The sequence below is a fragment of the Halichoerus grypus genome, chromosome X (assembly GCF_964656455.1).
Source record: "Halichoerus grypus chromosome X, mHalGry1.hap1.1, whole genome shotgun sequence".
Lineage (NCBI taxonomy): Eukaryota > Metazoa > Chordata > Mammalia > Carnivora > Phocidae > Halichoerus > Halichoerus grypus.
In genome coordinates this window covers 51935793-51961609 of record NC_135727.1, presented here as the reverse complement: position 1 = coordinate 51961609, position 25817 = coordinate 51935793, and the positions used below count along the sequence as shown (strand labels likewise).

Below are 25817 nucleotides of genomic sequence, written 5' to 3'. Positions count from 1 at the left end.
GACCTAAGTGTGAGACAGGAATCCATCAAAATCCTAGAGGAGAATATAGGAAGTAACCTCTTTGACATTGGCCACAGTGACCTCTTTCAAGACATGTCTCTAAAGGCAAGGGAAACAAAAAGAAAAATGAGTTTTTGGGATTACATCAAGATAAAAAGCTTCTGCACAGCAAAGGAAACAGTCAACAAAACTAATAGGCAACCCATGGAATGGGAGAAGATATTTGCAAATGACATTATGGATAAAGGACTAGTATCCAAGATCTATAAAGAACTTCTCAAACTCAACACCTAAAAAACAAATAATCCAGTCAATAAAGGGGCAGTAGACTTTGGACATTACTGTTTTCACTTTTAGGTACACAAGCTGATAACAAGTGCCTTTCATCCAGACTTGGCCAAACTAAAGAGAGGACATCTAGATGGAAGAGAAAGGGGGTAATTTTGATTCCCTTTGCCAGTGTTAGGACTTTTTATGTTAGTACTCTCTAGGCTAGATTGAAAGAGCACAGATTTTGTGAAAATATTTTAATAGAAGTATCAAGTAAAATTCAACATTGTATCATTATTTAGTAATGCCTGGAGCCTACATCTCTCTGTCACCTTTATCACAATAAACTCATAAAGGTGTAAAACTATGCAGAGCTATGCTAGACACATTAAAATAGTGTCTACTAAATGTCTCCTATGGCACATTTTTCTCCTTCTTATTCTTTTCCATTCATCATTTTCTCCTTATGGAGTTTTGAATTGGGCTGAAATAGGAAAGAAAAACCAAAATCATTACTATGGTTCCTGTAGTGTAGCTGTTTTGTTCTTGTTATTTTTGCTTTTACATTTTTTGTTTCTTTGTAACAGTGCTCGAAGAAATATTAAAGGACAGCATAAACATGGTATTATATGAAGATAAAATACTACTATCTCTATCTCAATCTACTTAGGACTTTTCTAAAAATATTAAGTTTATATAAAGGTCATCTTTAAGAGTTGAGGCTGTATTATCACTACTTCTGAGAGATATTTTCACAGTTGGCAAAATATACATAAAATTGCCTTGGTTATGAGAGATATCAGAGTTTGGATAATTACTTAGCCATCATCTCCTTTTGTATTGACTATCTTGGTGAACCATCTGGTCACCCAAGAAAGAAACCTGAGAATCATCCTTGAGATATTCTTCCCTTCAAATTCACACACCAGTCCATGTTGATTCTACCTCCTTGATGTATTCTGAATATTTTCTAGAGACCTATAATTAGTAACTCCAATCTTGTCTATCAATTTCCATTTCTACTACCTTAGTTTTGTTTTTTCATCAGCTAGATGATTATAAATCTCCTACCTATTCTGCCTGTTATCAGTCTCTCTTCTTCTAAACATGCCTAAGTATAACAAAACATTCTCTCTAAAATGCAAATAGTAGGTCATTTAAAAATCCATAAGAGACTATTCCCTGCCTTTACAACAAAGCTCACACTCCTTAATACGGATTACAAGGAATTGGTCTTCACTTACCTCTCCAACTTCATCTCTGGCCACTTTCCCTTCATAACTCCAACCAGTTTGGTCTCCTTATAGTTTCTTCATCTTGGAGGCTTCTTACTCCACACCTTTGTACTAAATGCCATTGTTTCCTATGATTGTGAAGTTTCTCTTGAACTCTCTACTACCATACCCCAGTATCTTTTTATTATTTTGAATTGTGTTTATGGAACATAATAGAAAAGTGACTACAATGGCTTGAACAAAAGTCCAAAGGATATAGAAGTTGCACAATATCAGCAGGGACTCCTGTTACAAGATGATGATTCCATCTCTAGGAGTCATATCTGCATTCTAAGCATTAAGAAACCTGTTAGTTAAGTTCATTTTCATTGGGAAAAAAAAATGGTTTTCAACAAAGCCGCATCCAAAAGACTTACCTACATGGTTACTCATACTTAGAATGGTGTATAAAGGAGTACATAGTTGGTTTTTTAAAATAAATTTATTATTTTTTAAGACTTTATTTATTTATTTGACAGAGAGAGACAAAGTGAGAGATGGAACACAAGCAGTGGGAGTGAGAGTGGGAGAGGGAGAAGCAGGCTTCCCGCTGAGCAGGGAGCCCAATGCGGGGCTTTGGGATCATGACCTGAGCCAAAGGCAGACGCTTAACAACTGAGCCACCCAGGTGCCCCAGGAGTACATAGTTTTTAACTACACACAGTGCTGTCTCGAAAAATTCAAGGTTCTGTTTGTATATAAAAAGGGAAGAATGGATACCATCTACCATATCGTTTTACCTGCTTACTTCTTAAAAGATTCAGATCAAGTTTTACCTTCTCTTGGAAGCTTTTTGTAACACCACAAGTCTAGGCCTTCTGTGTTCCAGACTAGCACCTGGAAAATAGAAGGCACTCAATTCATTTGGTTGACTGAATGAATGAATGAAAGTTATGTCTAATTCTTGTGCTTTTAGCATACTATAGTATAATAGTGTAATCCTCAGTTTAGATGGTTGCTGCTTCATGAACCTATAAGTTTTCTAAGGCCAATGGCTGTGTTTTATTCATCTTGGTATTCTACAATATCTGATATATAGTAATCATTTAATAAATGTTTGCTGAATGAATATGTAACAAAACACGTTTTAAGATAAGATTGTATAAGCAAGTTGCAATATTCATTCAAATTAAATTTTCCTCTATGTTGGGGAATGGCAACAAGCATCTATCTAAATAAAGTTAGCACAGGAATACACTAATCTTAGTGTCTAGCTTAGAACTCCAACAGCTAATTGATCCTAATAGCTGAAGTCATTGTATTTCTGTCCATGGGTTCAACTTCATCCCCAGTCTGGAACCATAATCTTAGTGATGAGAACTGCCATCTTTATTTTAGATCTCATTCTGATATTCTTCCTTATTATAACCAGTCTTAGCAACATGCCTAACCTAGAATCCATGTCTAGAGTCTATCTTTGTGATTAGGTTATGTCTGCTTTGAACATTATCTTCATGATTTGTTCCTTGACAGCTGTTGCAAGACCCCTTTTTACCAATTATTGGCCTGTCTGGACCTCAGCATATCAGTTGGGCTCTGTTTAAGTGTCTGGGCCTCTTCCTAATGCCTGCTGCTGGAAACTTTGCAGATTGCCTGCCTTCCTGTCTGCCTGACACCTTTAAGCCTGTCTAGGTTCTCAGCACTATCCTCTCCCTCTCTGGCCCATTCTCTTAGTGCAACAAAGCCTGGCTCTGACATTTGTGAGTGAGGTTGGGTTTTCCTGAGGAGCACTTTATCAGAATAACTGAAATCAAAGAGAGAAGCAGATATTTGATAAGAATTCTAAGAAATAATCAGATGGTTGAATGAAACAAATCTATTAAATATATATCTGTCTAACTAATTTGCATAATGCTTCCTCTCTTACAAGTTTTAGGAAGCCAACAACTGCATTTTTCTTTTTCATACAAGTGGTGGCTACCATCAACCTTTCTATTTCAGATTTATGGTTATAGCTGCAGGAAAGTATAAATTCATTGTTTTTCACAACAGTGAGAGTTACCTTGTATACTTTAGTGGCAGTTATTAGTAAGTGGAAGCACCAGTAAGAAGACCAAAATATCTAACATATCTGCTTTTTATGAAATATCATTGTATGTCATGTCAAATCCTCTCATTTATGTATGAATGGCTCTACTTCTATGCCCAGTTGTCTACATAGGGAATAATTCCTCCCTACTCTCCTAGTATGCTTATACACAGATTCATCTGAAATAACCTTCATAAAGGTAGGTAGCAGATAATTCATGTCTACACAAATATTGTGGAAGTTGGCAGACACTCAAATTTCTATGATTCATACATTAAAGCCTATAGATACTAGTTTCATTATTATAAAGCATAAGGATGATTCCTTCTCTTTAATTCTTATGAATGAGGCCTGCTAATTTTCCTAGTTCTTCATCCATTTTGCTAATAATGACTGAGCTATAATAAATTCTAAATATCACAGCTTAACTGTGCATAATATAATATAATATAATTAGCAACTGCTGGGGCAGATTTGCCAAAATCATACCATCCCTTATCCCATGGTACTGTAGGTCTTAGAACTACAACTAAGCACAAGTGGAGTAGACATGTGCAATCCTTTCATTCCCATCTCATTACTCTCATGTAAGTTAAATCTTTATTGAAAGCCTACTATGTGTACAGTCCTGTACTAGATAGAGGACTATTAAGAAGTCTGAGACAAGGTGCCTGCCCTTGGGAAGCTTACCATCTAGTTGACTGAAAGAGGAGACAGAACTCTCAGTAATAATTAGGAGCCAAAGACCTAAACAACAATAGAAAACCACAGTATATGTGAAATCTCAAACTCAGTTTAACTTCCAGGAGAAGCTATGCCCTCTGGCTCCCCCATTAATAGAAAAGCAACCAGCCCCACTGGCTTTTCACAGTTGAAGGACACTTCACTATATATAAAATAATGAGATGGTTTCACTAAATACACAGTATGACATACACAAACATTTCCTGCATTTTTCAAATATCATTGAAAAAATATTTCTCCCTCATTTAAAGTCTAAGTGCCTTTTCAAATAGTGTCTACATTATACTGCTTGTTCTTGCATTTCAAATGCATTCTTAACATAATTTAACAATGAATAATAATTCAGGGGTCAATTCTGACACTATTACAGAGGAAACTACTTAAGACGTGAGAGAAATAAACAAGAACAGAGGTTTGAGAACTCAGCAGAAAAGTTCTAATATTTCAGATCTTACCTATTCCCCTCATCCATATTCTCCAACTAAAAAAAGAACTTGTGCCTGCCAGTTGGTGGCCTGACTTTAGACCAAATTTAATTAATTAGCAGTTTCTTCAGCTGTCATCTGGCCTCATTTGCCTAGCTTGTAACCACAGCTCAGTACATTACTGAAGCTGAGACTCCAACGATGACCTTTTTGGTCAACTGAACTACAGGGACTCAATAGCTGATCAGATCTACTTCCTCTTTCCACTATGTCCCAAACTGCATTGCTGTTGGTAACTGAGACCAATTTTAACTTCCCAGACTTAGAGCAGTGTTTATCAAAGTGTTGTTTACAAGTTGTGTACTGCAAGTAACTGTGGTGTTTGTAAAAATGCAGATTTCAGGGATAGGGCTTGAGAATATGCATTTTAACATGTTCCCCTTTGTGAATCTCACACGGTTATTAAGTTGATTGATGATGATAATAGAATTAGGGAATACAGCCTAAGGTGTAGGGCCCTAGTGTAGTGAAAGGCCAAGATGAAAATAATTCCATTTGCTGCTAACACATTTAATGTAAGAATCACTCAAGAAGCTTGTTAAACATACATATTCCTCTAAAACCAAAGGAGGAATACGTATGTTTGGAGGTTCCACCTCCAAAACCAAAGGAATTATTGTCATAGGATGGGCCTGGGCATCTGTACATTTAAAAGGCTACCCTAGGTTATTCTGGTATTTTTTAACAATTAAATCCCCTGCACTAGATCAATTGCTTCAAGGTATCCGATAGGTGGCAGAATGAAAGAGGTTACTTGCAGAAGACCCAGACACCACTCCCCATTATTGGCGTCTACATATTTTAAAGGACAAAGCTACATACATTTTTAAGTGTTTAAGAGATACTTTACACTGAATGTGGTTGGAGTAAACACTCTACAGGTTCTGGGGATGGAGGGAAGCAAACATTTGCAATAGAAGAAAGGAGGAGGGAAATAAAAGATACTACAGTGAAAGGTAGGTGATGACAGGTCCTTACATGGCCCAGTGTTTCTGAATCTAGCCTCAACCCTCTATATTCATAGTAAATCACCCACCCACACCATCTTGTAAAGGGCTGAGGTCTGAGGAGTCCTTAAGGAAGAAACAAGTACCCATGTGGACACAGTAGGGTTCTGTCCTCAGCCATTTTAACTAGTCCTATCAGTTCTGTCAAAATCAGCAGAATACCCTCCTCCTAGCTCCAGGAACAAAGTAGGACAGCAATGAATAGACACAAAACCACCTCACATTGCCACATGTACTCTTACGCCATTGCTATTACTCTGTGCTCATCAGTTGGAGTAATCCATCTAGGCATGCTCTCCTGGAAAAAGAGAAGACTTCCATTCCATCTCACTGCCTATAGCTCATGACTATCTATTAATTCCCTCTCTCTTTTCCCTCTGGGTCTAGAAGGGTGTCTTAGGGGTAGAGGTGACAAGTAAGTAGAAAGGTGAAACTAATTTAAATCTACTATTGAGAGTCATGATACTTTAATACATGGTTCGAGAGTCTAAAAAGGAACTCAGGGCTAAAAGGAAGTATGTAAGATTTTTTCCTGTAGAGCCTATTTCAACTGATCTTCTGGAACACATCATAATCCATCTCCAGGCTTTACAGCTCCAAACTCTCCAAATGTCCAGATCCACAATCCTATCACCTCCTGGACATCATCTAAATGTTACACCAGCATCTCTAAAACTATATATCAAAAGCTAAACTTTTCTTCTCCAAACCAATTTCTGTTAATGACATTACCATCCTTCCAATTAGAAACCTAAGGGCTGTCTTCAATTTCTCCCTTGACTTTACCCTCTACATGCAATCAAGACTTCAGACCATTGCCAATCCAAGCAGCAATGACTGGGATGCTGAAAAACACAGAGGAAGGGATATTCAGGAGTCAGTTGATAGGACTCACCTCCCTGAACATATAATAGCAATAGTCTCCTTCACATCTTCACTTCCAGCCTTCCAGTACCCCTGCTCCAAATTCTTCCTACCCACTGACTTATTACTCCCCTGTCCAAAAACCCTCACTTGCTTCTCAATCTTACCTTCAACCCCTCCTCCTGCACATAAAATTATTTTTTAAAGCTTTCTTCTACTATTCTCCTACTTCTAACTTAAACTTTATCCATATTTTACTATTCCTTCTTTCCTGAGCAAGTCCCTTGTTTTTCTTGCTGAAAGTTTTTACTAACGTCCTTCCCATTGTTTGAAAATTTCTTTCCCCTCCATCTGTTAAATCCGTATTCACCCCTCAGGGTCCAATGCTACTTCCTCCACCCTTCAGTTGAATGCATTCTTTCCCTCTTTGGATTAAAAACACTTTGCATTTTAACGTTGTTTATCACATTCTCCCTTATCATACTTTTCTCCCAGTGAGGGGATGGAAGGCTTGTATTTCCACATCATGCCTAACAGTGCCTTTTCTATAGTAATTATTTTTAAATTGTGTTGGATGAATGAATTTCTTCTTCCTCAACTTCTCAATAGAAATTCCCTAAATGAAGCCTACTTTTATTAATAAGAGAGACGCTGTCATTCCAGCACCTGTCTTGGTCTCTGACTGTGCCTGCCCATCTCTGTCCCTACATCTTAGCTCTCTCTGTGTCTGTTTTCTCTATCTTTGTCTCTCTGTCTGCTCACCCTTTCTCTTCCTTTACCTGGCACTGTCAAACTGTCTTTGTTTCTTTTTTCATGGTATTTTCCTTTTTATTGTCAGTATGTCTTTGATGTTTTCCCTGCATTGTCCTTCTCTGTCCGTTTTTGTTTTTCTGACACCCTGTTCCCTTCTTATCTGGAAGTCAATCTCTGAAGCTCTTTCAAAGCCTCCCTTACACTATAACTCAAAGTGCAGTGTTATTGGGCCTTTTCAAGTTGGAACGTGGAAGTCTGAAGTCTGAAAACCTTATAGCTCTGGGGAAAATTAATTTTCCAGGGATAGGTGACATCAGTGCCTGTGGTGAAGTGTCTGAATAGAAATTTACAGACACTCTGAATTCTTAATTTACGTGATAAGACATAAAGATATAAAAGGTGACCCACAAAGGCTAATCACAATAACAGTGCTAATTTCTCTAATGGGCTTCAAAGATAAGGACATGTTAGAAAGCAAACAAAAGTTCAAGAAAATCATGGATCACTTGGCACCTTGCCCAGGAGACTCTAAGGATTCATATATAAATGTAAATGAATTGAAACTAATGACACATAATAATGCCAACTATTTTTTCTGTACCTCTTGTGAGACAAATGTCTTGTACACATTAATTCATTTAATCCCCAAACATTTCATGGAGATGGAAACTGAGGTTGAAGGTGGTTAATTAAGTTCATGTTCAGTCATCCTTAAGGAGAGGAGCTATGATTGGAACCCAGGTGTTGTTTGGTTATAAAGTCTGGGCTCCTAAACTGTCCAGCTTTTTTCAGATTTGTCAGGTCTTAAGATTACCAGGTTACTCATTAACCCTTCAGATTCTTTAACCCCTACTCCAGGTTTACCAAACCCCAGGGCAAGGGAGTCCATTTGTTTAAAAAATGACTCAGGTGATTCTTAACAACATGCCTGTTTGGGAAACAGAGCACCCCACTAAATAGCTTCCCCAGCCATGATATAAAGGAGGAGAGAGTAAAACTTTCAGCAAGAAAAACAAGGGACTTGCTCAGGAAAGAAGGAATAGTTCCATTTCCCTGGTAGTTAGTAGTACTCCTTGTTCCACTCTCCTCCATTCAGTGCCTTTCCTAGCCTCTCCTACCCAGAGAATCAAAATTAGCCTTAGACTCTTCAATCTATTGTTTAAATGTCCAGAAGTATCCACCCTAGCAACATGCCAATTTTGACTTGAATTTTGACCAAAGTCAATAAAGAAATGGAGCTTTATTGGTGGAATGGAAGTGAGTAGAAGAATATGCTGTATTTGTGTGGGGGGAGGGGGAATAGGGGTGTTGGATTCTTCCTGATATTCTTTTTTTTTTTTTTTAAGATTTTATTTATTTATTTGAGAGAGAGACTGAGAGAGAGAGCACATGAGAGGGGAGAGGGTCGGAGGGAGAAGCAGACTCCCTGCCGAGCAGGGAGCCCGATGCGGGACTCGATCCAGGGACTCCAGGATCACGACCTGAGCCGAAGGCAGTTGCTTAACCAACTGAGCCACCCAGGCACCCCTTCCTGATATTCTTAAAATCATGCCATGTAGGTGATTGACTTTTTCACTTTTTTAAAGCTCAGCCATTATTGTAAAAAAGAATTTTTCTTTTAATTAATAGAAAGTACCTAATACTAATAGGAAACACCAAGAAAGTGTACAGGCTGAAAATACAAAATAACGACTTACTCTGTATTGATTGTCAGGCCCTATGCTCATTGATTTACATGAATCTCCTCATTGAATACTTAGAGTAAACTTGTGAAGTAACTACTTTAGTTATCCACATTTTACAGATGACAAGAATGAGGCTCAGAGAAATTATTTGTCCAAGATCTAAGATTCCAACCCAGGTTTGTTTGACTGCAGTTTATGCCCTGAACACTGCAGCACAGACTTTACTACAAACAGATCAAAGAAAGATTTAGAAAAATTCACTGACTATAGATCCCTAATGAGATTAAAAAAAAAAGGATGTTTTAGGATATCCAGGTGTTTTGAAAAATATTTTGAGATTATTACTTTGGAGGAAAGCACAGGTACTTCCAACCAAAATATCCCTTGGGACGCCTGGGTGGCTCAGTCAGTTAAGCGGCTGCCTTCGGCCCGGGTCATGATCCCAGGGTCCTGGGATCGAGTCCCACATCGGGCTCCTTGCTCAGCAGGGAACCTGCTTCTCCCTCTCTCTCCCTCTGCTTGTGCTCTCTCTGTCAAATAAATAAAATCTTAAAAAAAAAAAAAAATAAATAAAACAAAATATCCCTTGGTATTTTGGAGTCACTGATTTGATCCAATATGGCATTTCCTGTGTTCTTACCTTCCTAGGTTTATCAGAAACTAATTCCTTTAGTTGGTTAGGGTACCACCTGGAGCAATTGCTTCAAACTCACTATGAATTCAGAACCCCAAATTTCCAAAATTATAGACTTTAAGATGTATATTCTTAAAAACTTTCCTTTATGGTGGATAAAGATTCCCCAAAATAGAATGACAAGAAAAGGAAGCATGAAAATATTCTTTTTCCTTTCTTGAATTCTCCCATTTCTAAAATTTTTCTTCCCATTATGCCAGGAAGGATAATAGTGATGTAGAATTTAATTAAAAAAAAAAAAAAAACCTCTCAACTGGAAGTAGAAGATACTTGACAAATACGTATAAGTAGCTTGTTAACACTTTTCATCTCATAAAGCTCTACCAAAATTATATATTCTTAAATAAAAGCCTAACAACTTTCAAATATTTGAGTACTTAGAATCCTTTTCTTCTACCAAAACTGTACAAATAAGAATAAATTGGAATTTTTAAAAACTTCAGCTTTTAAAAATTAAGTGATTTATCAAAATAGTAAATTTACTGGTGAATCATGAACTAATTTATACAACTTAGTAACTTCTCATAAGGGAAAAAGAATGGTTTTTAATGTACGTCTGATGTTGGCTTTTTGCAAAATTATTTTTATTTTTAACAAAGCAATACACAAACTGGGTACACATTTAATCAGTAAAGAATGGCCGCCCCTCTTTCCCACAGTTCTATTCCCAGTAGGCAATTGCTTTAGAATATTTTGGGTTTTAGCTCCTTATTTAACTCATATGCTGACATTTTCTATAATAAATCTCATATACCCATCATTCAGCTATACATATGATGAACATTTTGCCAATATTACCTCATCTAGAACTCTTTTCCATCTTTTTTTTTCTAAGATTTTATTTATTTGTCAGAGAGAGAGAGAGCACAAGCAGGGGGAGCGTCAGAGGGAGAGGGAGAAGCAGGCTCTCTGCTGAGCAGGGAGCCCAAGCATGGGGCTCGATACCAGGACTTTGGGATCCTGACCTGAGCGGAAGGCAGAAGCTTAACAGACTGAGCCACCCAGGAGCTCCTCTAGAATTTCTTCTTGTTTCAGGTTGTATCTCCCTAGTTGACCAGTCTGTGGTACAGTGATCAAGGGTAACTTTTAGCTCCAATGTCCAGCTTTTCTATGCCTTGCTCAATGCCTGGAAACTCTATGCCTTTGCTCTGTTGTTTGCAAAGGAAACAAGGTTGGTGGGAACACAGGAGATAAGGGGGAATCTGTAACTATGGGCCACTTTTTTCATACATGGCATTTATTAGGTTTTTCCCCCCAAATTTTTATTTAAATTCTAGTAAACATATAGTGTAATATTGGTTTCAGGAGAATTTAGTGATTCGTCACTTACATATAACACCCAGTGCTCATCATAACAAGTGCCCTCCTTAATACCCATCACTCATTTAGCCCATCCCTCGCCCATCTCCCTCCATCAACTCTCAATTTGTTCTCTATCATTAAGAGTCTCTTATGGTTTGCTTCCCTCTTTCCTTTTTTTCCCCCTTCCCATATGTTCATCTCTTTTGTTTCCTAAATTCCATATATGAGTGAAATCATATGGTATTTGTCCTCTGACTTATTTAGCTTAGCATAATACACCCTAGCTCCATCCATGTCATTGTAAATGGCAATATCTCATTCCATTTTTTATGGCTGAGGAATATTCCATTGTAAATATATACTACAACTCCTTTATCCATTCTTCAGTTGATGGACATTTGGGCTATCTCCATAATGTGGCTATTGTAGATAATGCTGCTATAAATATCAGGATGCATGTACCCCTTCAAATCTGTATTTTTTATCCTGTCGGTAAATAGCTAGTAGTGCAATTGCTGGATCATAGGGTAGTTCTAGTTTTAACTTTTGGGGGACCCTCCATACTGCTTTCCAGAGTGGCTGCACCAGTTTGAATTCCCACCAACAGTGTAAGAGGGTTCCCCTTTCTCCACATCCTCATCAACTTCTGTTGTTTCCTGTGTTGTTAATTTTAACCATTCTGACAGGTGTGAGGTGGTATCTCATCATGGCTTTGATTTGTATGATTGACATACAATGTATTGAATATATTTAAAGTGTACAATTTGACAAGTTTCAAAATATATATACACCCATGAAACCATCACTACAAAATAATGAACACATTCCGTACTCCAAAATATTTTCTCATATTCTCCTGCCTCTCCCTGCACCCCTTCCCCAATCCAGAAGCCACTGATTGGCTTCTGACACCACAGATTAGTTGACATTTTCTAAATTTCTAAATAAATGGAAACATATGTGACTGTCTGGCTTCTTTTGCTCAGTATAATTATTTTGAGATTTATCCATAATATTGTGTAGATGCTTAGTTCTTTCATTTGGGTTGCTGAGTGGTTGTTCATTGAATGAATATATAATAGCTTATCTGTTCACCTCTTGATGAACATTTGGATTATTTCCAGTTTTTAGCTATTATAAATGAAGCTGTTATGAACATTCATGTATAAATCTTTGTATGAACACATTTTCTTTTCTCCTCAGTAAATACATAGAAGTGGAATGGCTGAATTGTAATGGTAGGTGTCTGTATACCTTCTTAAGAAACTGCCAAACTATTTTTCCAAAATGATTGTACCCTTTTATATTTATACATGCAGTACAGGAATTCTAATTCCTCCACATTCTTGCGGTTAGTATAATCAGTCTTTTTTTTCTGCTAAGATTTTATTTAAATTCAAGTTAGTTAACATACAGTATAGTATTGGCTTCAGGAGTAGAATTTAGTGATTCATCACTTACATATAACACCCAATGCTCATCACAAGGGCCTTCCTTAATGCCCATTACCCATTTAGCCGATGTCCCCACCCTTCTCCCCTCCAGCAGCCCTGTTTGTCCTTTATAGTTAAGAGTCTCTTATGGTTGGGACGCCTGGGTGGCTCAGTCGGTTAAGCGTCTGCCTTCGGCTCAGGTCATGATCCCAGGGTCCTGGGATCGAGTCCCACATCGGGCTCCCTGCTCCGCGGGGAGCCTGCTTCTCCCTCTGCCTCTGTCTCTCTCTCTCTCTGTCTCTCATGAATAAATAAAAAAAAAAAAAAAAAAAAAAAGAGTCTCTTATGGTTTGCCTCCCTCTCTGTTTTTATCTTATTTTCCCCTATGTTCACTTGTTTTGTTTCTTAAATTCCACGTATGAGTGAAATCATATATTTGTCTCTGAGTGACTTATTTCACTCAGCATAACACATTTTGCCTCCATCCCCATCATAGCAAATGGCAATATTTCATTCTTTTTGATTGCTAATATTCCATTGTATATATATACCACATCTTTTTTATCCATTCATCAGTCCATGGACATTTGGGCTCTTTCGATAATTTGGCTATTATTGATAGTGCTGCTATAAACATTGGGGTGCATGTGCTCCTTTGAATCACTATTTTTGATCCTCTGGATAAATACCTAGTAGTACAATTGCTGGGTCATAAGGTAGTTCAATTTTTAACTTTTTGAGCCATCTCCATACTGTTTTCCAGAGTGGCTGCACCAGTTTGCATTCCCACCAACAGTGTAAAAGGATTCCCCTTTCTCTACATCCTCACCAACATCTATTGTTTCCTGAGTTAATTTTAGCCATTCTGACAGGTGTGAGGTGGTATCTCATTGTGGTTTTGATTTGTACTTCCCTGATGATGAGTGATGTTGAATATATTTTCATGTGTCTGTTAGCCATTTGTATGTCTTCTTTGGAGAAATGTCTGTTCATGTCTTCAGACCCTTTCTTACCTGGATTATTTATTTTTTAGGTTTTGAGTTTTTTAAGTTCTTCATATATTTTGGATACTAGCCCTTTATCTGATATGTCATTTGCAAATATATTCTCCCATTTTGTTGGTTGCCTTTTAGTTTTGTTGATTGTTTCATTTGCTGTGCAGAAGCTTTTTATCTTGATGAAGTCCCAATAGTTCATTTTTGCTTTTGTTTCCCTTGTCTCCAGAAACAAGTCTAGTAAGAAGTTACTGTGGCCGAGGTCGAAGAGGTTGCTGCTTGTGTTCTCCTCTAGGATTTTGATGGTTTCCTTTCTTACATTTAGGTCTTTCATCCATTTTGAATTTATTTTTGTGTATGGTGTAAGAAAGTGGTCCAATTTCATTCTTCTGCATGTTGCTGCCCAGTCTTCCCAAAACCATTTGTTGAAGAGACTATCTTTTTTCCATTAGATATTCTTTCCTACTTTGTCAAAGATTAGTTGACCATAGAGTTGTGGGTCTATTTCTGAGCTGTGGATCTATTTCTGAGTTGTCTATTCTGTTCCTTTGATCTATTTATCTGTTTTTGTGCCGGCAACATACTGTCTTGATGATTACAGCTTTGTCATACAGCTTGAAGTCCAGAATTGTAATGCCTCCGGCTTTGGTTTTCTTTTTCAACATTACTTTGGCTATTCAGGGTCTTTTCTGGTTCCACACAAATTTTAGAATTGTTTGTTCCAGCTTTGTGAAAAATACTGCTGTTATTTTGATAGGTATTGCATTGAATTTGTAGATTGCTTTGGGTAGTGCAGACATTTTAACAGTGTTTGTTTTTTTTTTTTAAAGATTTTATTTATTTGACAGAGAGACACAGCCAGAGAGGGAACACAAGCAGGGGGAGTGGGAGAGGGAGAAGCAGGCTTCCCGTGGAGCAGGGAGCCCGATGTGGGACTCGATCCCAGGACCCTGGGATCATGACCGAGCCAAAGGCAGATGCTTAACGACTGAGCCACCCAGGCGCCCAACAATGTTTGTTCTTCTTGTTATGAGCATGAAATGTTTTTCCATTTCTTTGTGTCTTCCTCAATTTCTTTCATAAGTGTTCTATAGTTTTCATCATACAGGTCTTTTACCTCTTTTGTTAGGTTTATTCCTAGGTATCTTATGATTTTGGTGCAATTGTAAATGGGATCAATTCCTTGATTTCTCTTTCTGCTGCTTCATGATTGGTGTATGGAAATGCAACAGATTTCTGTATGTTGATTTTTTACATCCCGTGATTTTGCTGAATTCATGTATCAGTTCTAGCAATATTTTGGTGGAGTCTTTCAGGTTTATTTAGTATTTCCCAGATGAGTAATGTTATTAAGGAATTTTTCATGTATTTATTAGCCACCCTTATATGTTCTTGAGTGAAGTTTCTGTTCAAATTCTTTTCCTATTGTCTCAGGGGTCTCAAGGCCACCTTCAAGTATGCTAATTTAACAGAAGGATTCACAAGACTCACAACAGGTTTTACTCATGGCTAACATTTCTTACAAAGAAGTATATAGAGCAAGAGCAACAGGAACAAGATATCCATTGGGTGTAGTCCAGAGTGATTAGACACAAGTTTCCACATACTTTCCTACCTGGAGTCACACAGGATATACTTTTTCTCTGGCTGTGAAGTGCAGGGACATATGTGAAGACTCCGTGTACAGGGAAGCACGTTCAAGTCTCAGAGTCCAAGGCTTTTTTGGAGGGCTGCACACAAAGTTATGATATGCAACTAGCTATGGTAAGCAAAACTCATGACCCCAACAATGAAATCATGTGCCCATCATCAGTCTTTTTTTTTTTTAGATTTTATTTATTTGACAGAGAGAGACACAGCGAGAGAGGGAACACAAGCAGGGGGAGTGGGAGAGGGAGAAGCAGGCTTCCCGCTGAGCAGGGAGCCCGATGTGGGGCTCGATCCCAGGGCCCTAGGATCATGACCTGACCGAAGGCAGGCGCTTAATGACTGAGCCAGCCAGGCGCCCCGCCCATCATCAGTCTTGATGTTTGTGAAAAGCAATTCTCACAAGACAGTATAACATGGTCCTTTGCTCCAGGTGTATACAATAAAATCTTCAATTGTTAACAGAAAGAACCATCAAATACAACATTCCCAGAGGTTGTACCATGATTAGATGGGTCCAAGCTCTCTTGGAGATATGTGAGGAGCGAGCAATAAGACCTGCTGTGTTAACTCTTTTCTCACACCCATTTTATTATTGGGTTGTTAGTTTACTTATTATTGAATTTTAGGAGTTCTTAATATATTCTGTATACAATCCTTTATCAAATATATGGTTTGTAAAGATTTTTTCCAGTTTTTGGTTTGTCCTTTTATTCTCCTAACAGTGTCTTTTGAATAGTAGAAATTTTTAATATTGATGAAGTCCAATTTATCAATTTGTTATGTATTGTGTTTTGGGCATCATTTCTAAGAAATCTTTGCAAAACCCAAGATTTTAAATATTTTTTTCCTGTTTCCTTTTAGCATTTTTATAGTTTCAGGTTTTTACATTTTAGGTCTATGATTCATTTTGAGTTAATTTTTGTATATGGTTTGACCTGGAGTATTTTAAAGCAAATCTTTGACATCAGATCTTTTTACCCATAAATATTTGATATGTATCTCTAGCAGATGAGGAAAGTTTCAAAAACATAGTCCCAATACCTTTATCATAATTACTTACTAGCATATGGCACTCAATCTGTGTTCAAATTTCCCCTAAATATATTTTTGTTTGTTTAAGATCCACACAAAATAGGCATATTGCATTACGTTGTCATGTTTCTTAAATTTCCAGTAATCTGTAACAGTCCCCTTATCCAATTTTCCTATGTTGTTTTTTCCTAATAATAATCCAGGTCACTTGTGCCAAGAAATTTCCACATTCTGGATTTGGCTGGTTGTATCTTGGTGATGTTTTTAACATATTGCTCTGCCATTTCTTGATTTATTAATTTTTGGCATTATATATTATTAGACATTATATATTTACTCTGTGCTGTGAAAGATGAGGATCTGGTAACATAACTACTCTCTACTTACCTCTCTCTAATTATCCCTTTAACATCTTTAACAATGAAATAAACATAGAAGATTTTTGAAGAATTAATATGTATGACTATTTGCCTTTTCCAAGTAATATCTTCATTTAGCCTTGGCTGTACCATAAACTACCAAATACTATAATAAACTAGCTTTTGTCCAATGCAATAACAGTAGGGGAGTGGAGAATAGAGATTTGAGAAATATCTCGGAAGAGGATCTGACAGTACTGAATGAAGGAAGAAGGGAAGGGCTATTGAATTCCTATTCAGTTTGTGGCTTCAACTGAGTACATGGTGGTGCCACTTAGAATAGAAGAGGATGAATAGGTTTGGGGAAGGGACTGGGGACACAGGAAGAAAATAAATTCAGTTTTTGACATTGAGACATGGGGTACTTTAAACAATCAAGTAGAGACGTGCAATAGACCACTGGAATTATGGATCTGGAGACTAGGAGAGAGATGTGGGTTTGAGGTACAGATTTGAAAGTCATCAGTTTTATGGGTGATAGTTGAAGCCATGGCATGGATAATATTGCCCAGGGAATGTGTAAAGAGTAAGGAAAGAGGAAGATAAAAAACAAAACCCTAAGGAACACCAAGATTTAAGGAGACAGAAATAGTTGTTACAGTATGTGATGAGTACCATAATAAAAACATGAGATACCCTCGTGACTCAAAATAAGATTGATCAACTGGGTGGGGAAAAGTTATCATAAAAAGTTTTACTTTGGTTTAGATACTGAAGAATATATCAATGTGTGCCAATGGGATGAGGGGCAGGAAAACAGACAAACTCATCTACTCTACAAGGAAAACAGAGGACTTTAAATGAGAAGTCTTTCAACTATTCTCCACCCTGACACACTCATGTCTAAAGCAGTGTTCCTCAAAGTGTGGTAAACAATTCACTTGGAAAAGAATCACACAGGGGCTTTGTAAAAATACATATTATTAGGTTCCACCTTAGACCTACTGAATCAGAATCATTGGGGAGGGAGGCACTGAGGAATCTGCACTTTAAACAACTTCTCTAAGTGATTCTGAAGCAGATGACCTGTATACAACATTTTCTACAAACTATGGTGTGACCATGGGAACTTTCAGCTAAAGTAGAATGGATGAGGTTAAAGAATTATTATCTTCAAGTTGCTACTCTCTTCTTGCTAGTTTTAGAAGGAAGGCCTAGTGGGAAAACGGGGAACACAATTATACTCTTTTGTAAGAGTATAATTGACTCAATCTGTTTTTCTATATTTAGAAGGAAAAATGAACCAGATAAGACTAAGAGCGGTTTTCCTTTGAGCTGGTCCCAAGTCAACCAGGAAGAACATACAGGCACCTTGATGAAAAAGAAATCAACAATTGATTTTGTTGATTGAATGTAGTCATTAAAACAACAACACACCCATGAATTCCCCTAATTTTGTTTTCACTTTTTAGCTGGTTATTTGGCATTTTATACTCAGCTCCTCTTAGTGAATTCATCTTACCTGAAGTCACTAAATGTTTAGCTTTTCATTTAATCAATAATTCCAGGGATAAAAATTTCCATGTTTCCCATAATTTTTATCCTAAAAAGAGGAAATCTCAATTAAGTCATTGTCTATTGTTCAGTCAGAAAATGTTTCTATGTCTTCATAAAAAAGATAACTATATGTTTGGGAATATATTATTTGAAGTACACAGTGAGATGGATTACTCTTGAGAATTCACTTGTGCCTTTAGGGAATCCCAGGGATGTACTCTCAAACTCTGATAGCCTATGAATATTCTACTATGGCTAGAAATACTATTCTTCTGAGAAACTGGCAAATGGATTTTGTTACTTTTTCATAGCAGCTATCTACATGGCTCTCCAGAATTGGGTATATCTAACGCTAACTAACTTCAAAAGATTGTAACATATTACTTTGTTTTGAGAAAAGCTGTGAATATTTCTATTCATTCTTTGAAATATTTCTAGAAAAAAATCAGATCATAAAACCAGTTGCTTCCTTTGAAAAGACCCTGTGATAAAATTAAGTCAATTCTGATTCCAAAATTAAACATGAAGAATGGTAAGATTTCGGGGCGCCTGGGTGGCTAAGTCAGTTAAGCGTCTGCCTTCAGCTCGGGTCATGATCCCAGGGTCCTGGGGTCGAGCCCCCCATCGGACTCCCTGCTCAGCGGGGAGTCTGCTTCTCCCTCTCCCCTCCGCTTGTCCTCTCTCTCAAATAAATAAATAAAATCTTAAAAAAAAAAAGAATGGTAAGATTTCATAAGAGAACAACTCTTCTCTTTGTATATCTACCAATTCTATTTATCATTCATAACTTTCTAAGATACATTTCCTGACTCACATATTATGTTAGTAAGTTTGTAACATACGAGAAACAAATAATAGTTTTATCTAGTTCATTTAGTGATGTGTGTGATATGATAAATGTGATATCTATTTGATAGTCACACAGATGTTAGAAGATGCTTTAGAAAGTATAGGATGTGAAGGGGGAATAAACTGTCACTTATAGTATGATTCCACCCAAGAGCTGAGGAATTATGTTGTAAAAAAAAAAAAGAAAAAGAACCATGAGACCTAGAGAGAGGAGAGACAGAATATGGAATTGTCAGTGTGCATGCACATATTTGTAAAGGAAATATACTAGAGAAAAAAAATACTGGTCCACAGTAAAGTTATATTTTCTGTACAAAACAGCCACTAATATAGTGTATATAAATATTCCCATAGGACTATGAGATCCTTTTTAAAATTCCATACTTACCAAAACAATCTTTTAGTTATTGTATTAGTTGCTAGGGCTGTCATAACAAAGTACCACAGACTGGTTGGCTTCAATGGAAATTTATTTTCTTGCAATTCTGGAGGTTGGAAGTCTCAGACTGAAGTATTGGCAGGGTTGGTTTCTTCTCAGGCCTCTCTCCTCAGCTTGCAGATGGCTATCTTTTCTCTGTATTTTCACATGGTCTTCTTCTGTGTGTCTCTGTCCTAAAGTTTTCTTATAAGAATATGAGTTATATTGGATTAAAGCATACCCTATTGACCTCATTTTAGCTTAATTACCTCTTTAAAGACTCTATCATCAAATAAAGTCATATTCTGAGATACTAGGGACTTCAACATATAAATTTTATGAGGACACAATTCAGCACACAACATTATTTTAGGTTACCACATAAATTAATACAAAGAAAGGATCCACATAAATTTAAAACTCCTTTTTGGCAAAATCTTGCTGACTGTGAGGCAAGTACGATAACATGTGTTGCATATTACTACAGAGGAAATGCAGTATTGAAGGAGCTAGACTTATGGTGACCCAATCATGGTAAAAGAAAATATTAAGCCCCAGAATACTGCCTAATTAATACTACTGCATAAGGTACTGGAGCTTATTATTTTTAAGACTTAATTTATTCATCTATTTAGTATATTCCCTAAAGTCTTAAAACTTGATTGATATAGATTTTTTTTAGAAAACTTTATACAGTGCTGTGTTTTTATTTGTAGAAAAAATCAGCTCAAATATGTTCATTTTTTGTATTAATATGATGGTCAAGACTTTGCAGAATGTGTTATCCAAATTAAAAACCAGTCCTGATAGGCTTTTATAAGCTAAGCCTTCATTGAACTCAAGGCTACATATAAGAACTCCAAGGACAATTTTAAAAAAGGATACCTGAATTGTTTGCCAAAACTAGAATAATCCCTAATGATATATAAGAACCAGGGTACAAAAGCAGTGAGATAACCCAACTCATTATCAAGTACTTTATCACTTAGCAGATATCTATCTTATAAAAGTTATCCTACAAATCTCTGCATATACTAGTGAATCTTCATTAGCGGTCTCTTTTCTTTTTAGTCTTTGAAGATGCTATTAGAAGTAGAAGAAGATTTTTGGTCAGCAAATACCACAAAGAAAAGGTTAGAGAATCCTCTTTTGAGTTGTATATTTAAAATGATATGAGTGATTGGAGGAAGGAAAGATGGCGGAAGAGTAGGGGACCCTATTTCAACTGGTCCCCGGAATTGAGCTGGATATCTACCAGGCCACTCTGAGCACCCACGAAACCAGCCTGAGATGTAAGAAGATCTGGATCTCTACAAGCAGAATATCGCAGGCAGTTGGTTTTGAGGTACGAAGTGGGGAGTCCTGATTCTGCGGGCAGATGTCAGAAGATAAACAGCAGCGAGAGGGAGCCTGTCCGTGGGGATCCTACACCGCCGGTGAGTGACAGCCTCACGCGCTGGGGATGGGGCACAGACTTGCAGACCGGTAGCCGCGGGGAAAGGACTTTAGGGCAGACCCTGGGACGGAAACCCAGAGTGGCGGGGTCGGGCATGCGAACTGGTTGCGGCTGGCAGTTTTAGAAGCACAAAGGGCAGAGACGTGCTCCGACCTGGAGGCAGGACTGGGGGCGTTGTGGAGGGGCGCACAACCGAGGACGCTGCAGTTTATAGCAGCACGGACAGAAACGGAGACAGTGTGGCCTGGAGAGCTCACTGAAGAACAGACTGTGGTCTCTCTGCTCTGAGGCAGAGGGTTGGAAACGGTCTCTTCTGCTCTGACTCACGGAAGAGTCGCGGAAAGCCGCCAGGGAAAGCCGCCAGAGAACAAAAGCCCCCAAAACTGATTCCCGCTGAGCCCATCCCCCGCCACAGGGGGGCAGGGCAACTCCGCCCAAACAGGGTTGCTTGAGTAACAGTGTGGCAGGCCCCTCCTGCAGAAGACAGGCTGGGAAAACAAGAGGCCAGCAACCCTAAGGTCCCAAGAAAACAGGTGCATCTTGCTTGGGTTCTCGTCAATAATTTGGACTCTATACATTCCCTCAACCACCCATCAACAGAATGACTAGGAGGAGGAGCCCCCAAAATAGAAAAGACTCAGAGATTATGACTTATGCTGCAGATTTACAAATGGATGCAGATATAACCAAGATGTCAGAGATCGAATTCAGGCTAGCAATTGTGAAGACAATGGCTAGAATGGAGAAATCAATTAATGGCAACATAGAGTCTCTAAGGGCAGAAATGAAAGCTGAATTGGCAGAACTTAAAAATGCTATCAATGAGATCCAATCCAATCTAGATAATCTAACAGCTAGGGTAAGTGAGGCAGAAGAACGAATAAGCGACCTGGAAGACAATGTAATAGATAAAAAGGGAGAAGAGGAGGCCAGGGAAAAACAACTCAGAATCCATGAAAATAGAATCAGAGAAATAAGTGACACCATGAAGCGTTCCAATGTCAGAATAATCGGAATCCCGAAGGGAGTGGAGAGAGAGAGAGGACTAGAAGATGTATTTGAGCAAATCGTACCTGAGAACTTCCCTAATCTGGGGAATGAAACAAACATTCGCGTCCTAGAGGCAGGGAGGACCCCTCCCAAGATCAAGGAAAACAGGCCAACACCCCAGCATGTAATAGTAAAACTCGCAAATCTTAGAACCAAGGAAACCATCTTAAGGGCAGTTAGGGGGAAGAGATTCCTTACGTACAGAGGGAGGAACATCAGAATAATGTCAGACCTATCCACAGAGACCTGGCAAGCCAGAAAGGCCTGGTAAGACATATTCAGGGTACTAAATGAGAAGAACATGCAGCCAAGAATACTTTACCCGGCAAGGCTTTCATTTAGAATGGATGGAGAGATGCAGAGTTTCCACAACTGGCAGAAACTGAAAGAATATGTGACCACTAAGCCGGCCCTGCAAGAAATATTAAGGGGGGTTCTACAAAAGGAGAAAGACCTCAAGAGTGATATACAACAGAAATTTATAGGGACAGTATATAAAAACAACATCTTCACAGGCAACAAGATGACAATTAATTCATATCTTTCAATAATCACTCTGAACGTGAATGGCCTAAATGCTCCCATAAAACGACACAGGGTTGCAGATCAGATAAAAAGACAGGACCCATCCATATGCTGCCTAAAAGAGACTCATTTTGAACCTAAAGATACATCCAGACTGAAAGTGAAGGGATGGAGATCCATCTTCCATGCCAGCGGACCTCAAAAGAAAGCTGGGGTAGCAATTCTGAGACAAATTAGATTTTAAACTAAAGTCTGTATTTAGAGACACAGAAGGACACTATATCATTCTTAAAGGGTCTATCCAACAAGAAGATCTAACAATTGTAAATATCTATGCCCCCAACATGGGATCAGCCATCTACATAAGCTAACTGTTAACCAAAATAAAGAGTCATATTGATAACAATACGTTAATTGTAGGAAACATCGGGGCGCCTGGGTGGCTCAGTCATTAAGTGTCTGCCTTCGGCTCAGGTCGTGGTCCCAGGGTCCTGGGATCGAGCCCCGCATGGGGCTCTCTGCTCAGCGGGAAGCCTGCTTTTCCCTCCTCCACTCCCCCTGCTTGTGTTCCCTCTCTTGCTGTCTCTATCTGTCAGATAAATAAATAAAATCTTAAAAAAAAAAAAAAAATTGTAGGAGACCTCAATACTCCACTCTCAGCAATGGACAGATCATCTAAGCAGAAAATCAACAAGGAAACAAGAGCTTTGAATGATACATTGGACCAGATGGACCTCATAGATATTTACAGAACATTCCACCCTAAAACAACAGAATACTCATTCTTCTCGAGCACACATGGAACTTTCTCCAGAATAGACCACATACTGGGTCACAAATCAGGTCTCAACCGATACCAAAAGATTGAGATTATTCCCTCCATATTCTCAGACCACAATGCTTTAAAACTGGAACTCAATCACAAGAAACAATTTGGCAGAAATTCAAACACTTGGAAGCTAAAGACCACTCTGCTCAAGAATGATTGGGTCAACCAGGAAATCAAAGAAGAACTTAAACAATTCATGGAAATCAATGAGAATGAAAACACATCGGTCCAAAACCTATGGGATACTGCAAAGGCGGTCCTAAGGGGGAAATACATAGCCATCCATCCCTCACTCAATAAAATAGAAAAATCCCGAATTCAACAACTAACTCTACACCTTAAAGAACTAGAGAAAAAGGAACAAATGATGCCTAAGCCATGCATTAGAAGAGAAGTAATTAAAATTAAAGCAGAGATCAATGAATTAGAAACCAGAAACACAGTAGATCAGATCAATGAAACTAGAAGTTGGTTCTTTGAAAGAATTCAAAAGATTGATAAACCACTGGCTAGGCTTATCCAAAAAAAAAGAGAAAGGACCCAAATTGATAAAATGATGAATGAAAGGGGAGAGATCACGACTAACACCAAAGAAATAGAAACAATTATTAGAAATTATTATCAACAACTATATGCCAATAAACTGAGCAATCTGGATGAAATGGGGGCCTTCTTGGAAACCTATAAGCTGCCAAGACTGAAACAGGAAGAAATTGACAACCTGAATAGGCCAATAACCAGTAATGAGATTGAAGCAGTGATCAAAAACCTCCCAAAAAACAAGAGTCCAGGGCCTGATGGGTTCCCTGGGGAATTCTACCAAACATTCAAAGAAGAAATAATACCTATTCTACTGAAGCTGTTTCAAAAAATAGAAACAGAAGGAAAACTTCCAAACTCGTTCTATGAGGCCAGCATTACCTTAATCCCCAAACCAGGCAAAGACCCCATCAAAACGGAGAATTTCAGACCCATATTCCTGATGAATATGGATTCCAAAATCCTCAACAAAATACTAGCTAATAGGATCCAACAATACATTAAAAGGATCATCCAGCACGACCAAGTGGGATTTATCCCCGGGATGCAAGGGTGGTTCAACATTCGCAAATCAATCAATGTGATAGAACACATTAATAAGAGGAGAGAGAAGAACCATATGGTCCTCTCAATTGATGCAGAAAAAGCATTTGACAAAATACAACATTCTTTCCTGATTAAAACTCTTCAGAGTATAGAGATAGAGGGAACATTCCTGAAGCTCATAAAATCCATCTATGAAAAACCCACAGCGAATATCATCCTCAATGGGGAAAAGCGGAGAGCCTTTCCCTTAAGATCAGGAACATGTCAAGGATCCCCACTCTCACCACTATTGTTCAACATAGTACTAGAAGTCCTAGCAACAGCAATGAAACAACAAAAAGAAATAAAAGGTATTCAAATTGGCAAAGAAGAAGTCAAACTCTCTCTTTTCGCAGACGACATGATACTTTATGTGGAAAACCCAAAAGACTCCACCCCCAAATTACTAGAACTCATACAGTAATTCAGTAATGTGGCAGGACACAAAATCAATGCACAGAAATCAGTTGCTTTCTTATACACTGACAACGCAACTGTAGAAAGAGAAATTAGAGAAACGATTCCATTTACAATAGCACCAAAAACCATACGATACCTCGGAATAAACCTAACCAAAGAGGTAAAGGATCTATACTCTAGGAACTACAGAACACTCATGAAAGAAATTGAAGAAGACACAAAAAGTTGGAAAAACATTCCATGCTCATGGATCAGAAGAATAAACATTGTTAAAATGTGTATGCTACCCAGAGCAATCTATACCTTCAATGCCATCCCGAGGAAAACTCCAAGGACATTTTTCAAAGTGCTGGAACAAACAATCCTAAAATTTGTATGGAATCAGAAAAGACCCCGAATCGCCAAAGAAATGTTGAAAAAGAAAAACAAAGCTGGGAGCATCACACTGCCCGATTTCAAGCTCTATTACAAAGCTGTGATCACCAAGACAGCATGGTACTGGCACAAAAACAGACATATAGACCAATGGAACAGAATAGAGAACCCAGATATGGACCCTCAACTCTGTGGTCAAATAATCTTTGACAAAGCAGGGAAAAACATGCAATGGAAAAAAGACAGGCTCTTCAATAAATGGTGCTGGGAAAACTGGACAGCCACATGCAGAAGAATGAAACTCGACCATTCTCTAACACCATTCAGAAAGATAAACTCAAAGTGGATGAAAGACCTCAGTGTGAGACAGGAATCCATCAAAATCCTAGAGGAGAACATAGGCAGTAACCTCTTTGACATCGGCCACAGCAACTTCTTTCGAGATACATCTCCAAAGGCTAGTGAAACAAAAGCAAAAATGAACTTTTGGGACTTCATCAAGATAAAAAGCTTCTGCACAGCAAAGGAAACAGTCAACAAAACAAAGAGGCAACCCACAGAATGGGAGAAGATATTTGCAAATGACACTACAGATAAAGGGCTGGTATCCAAGATCTATAAAGAACATCTCAAACTC

The 25817-nt window shown here is 38.1% G+C and overlaps 1 long non-coding RNA gene across 4 annotated transcripts in view; it reads right to left on the bottom strand.

Moving 5' to 3' along the window:
• The window catches only part of LOC118536170 (uncharacterized), a 69302-nt gene that overhangs the window by 19271 nt on the left and 24214 nt on the right, over positions 1 to 25817 (bottom strand). For 2 of the 4 annotated variants that reach the window (XR_013444651.1, XR_013444650.1), the window contains exon 3: positions 19371 to 19604. This is a non-coding gene — a long non-coding RNA (uncharacterized LOC118536170). Of the gene's footprint in view, positions 1 to 12703; positions 15266 to 15385; positions 17948 to 18098; positions 18180 to 19370; positions 19605 to 25817 lie in introns of those variants that run through there. The other 2 variants (XR_013444648.1, XR_013444649.1) reach the window with 2 other exon arrangements.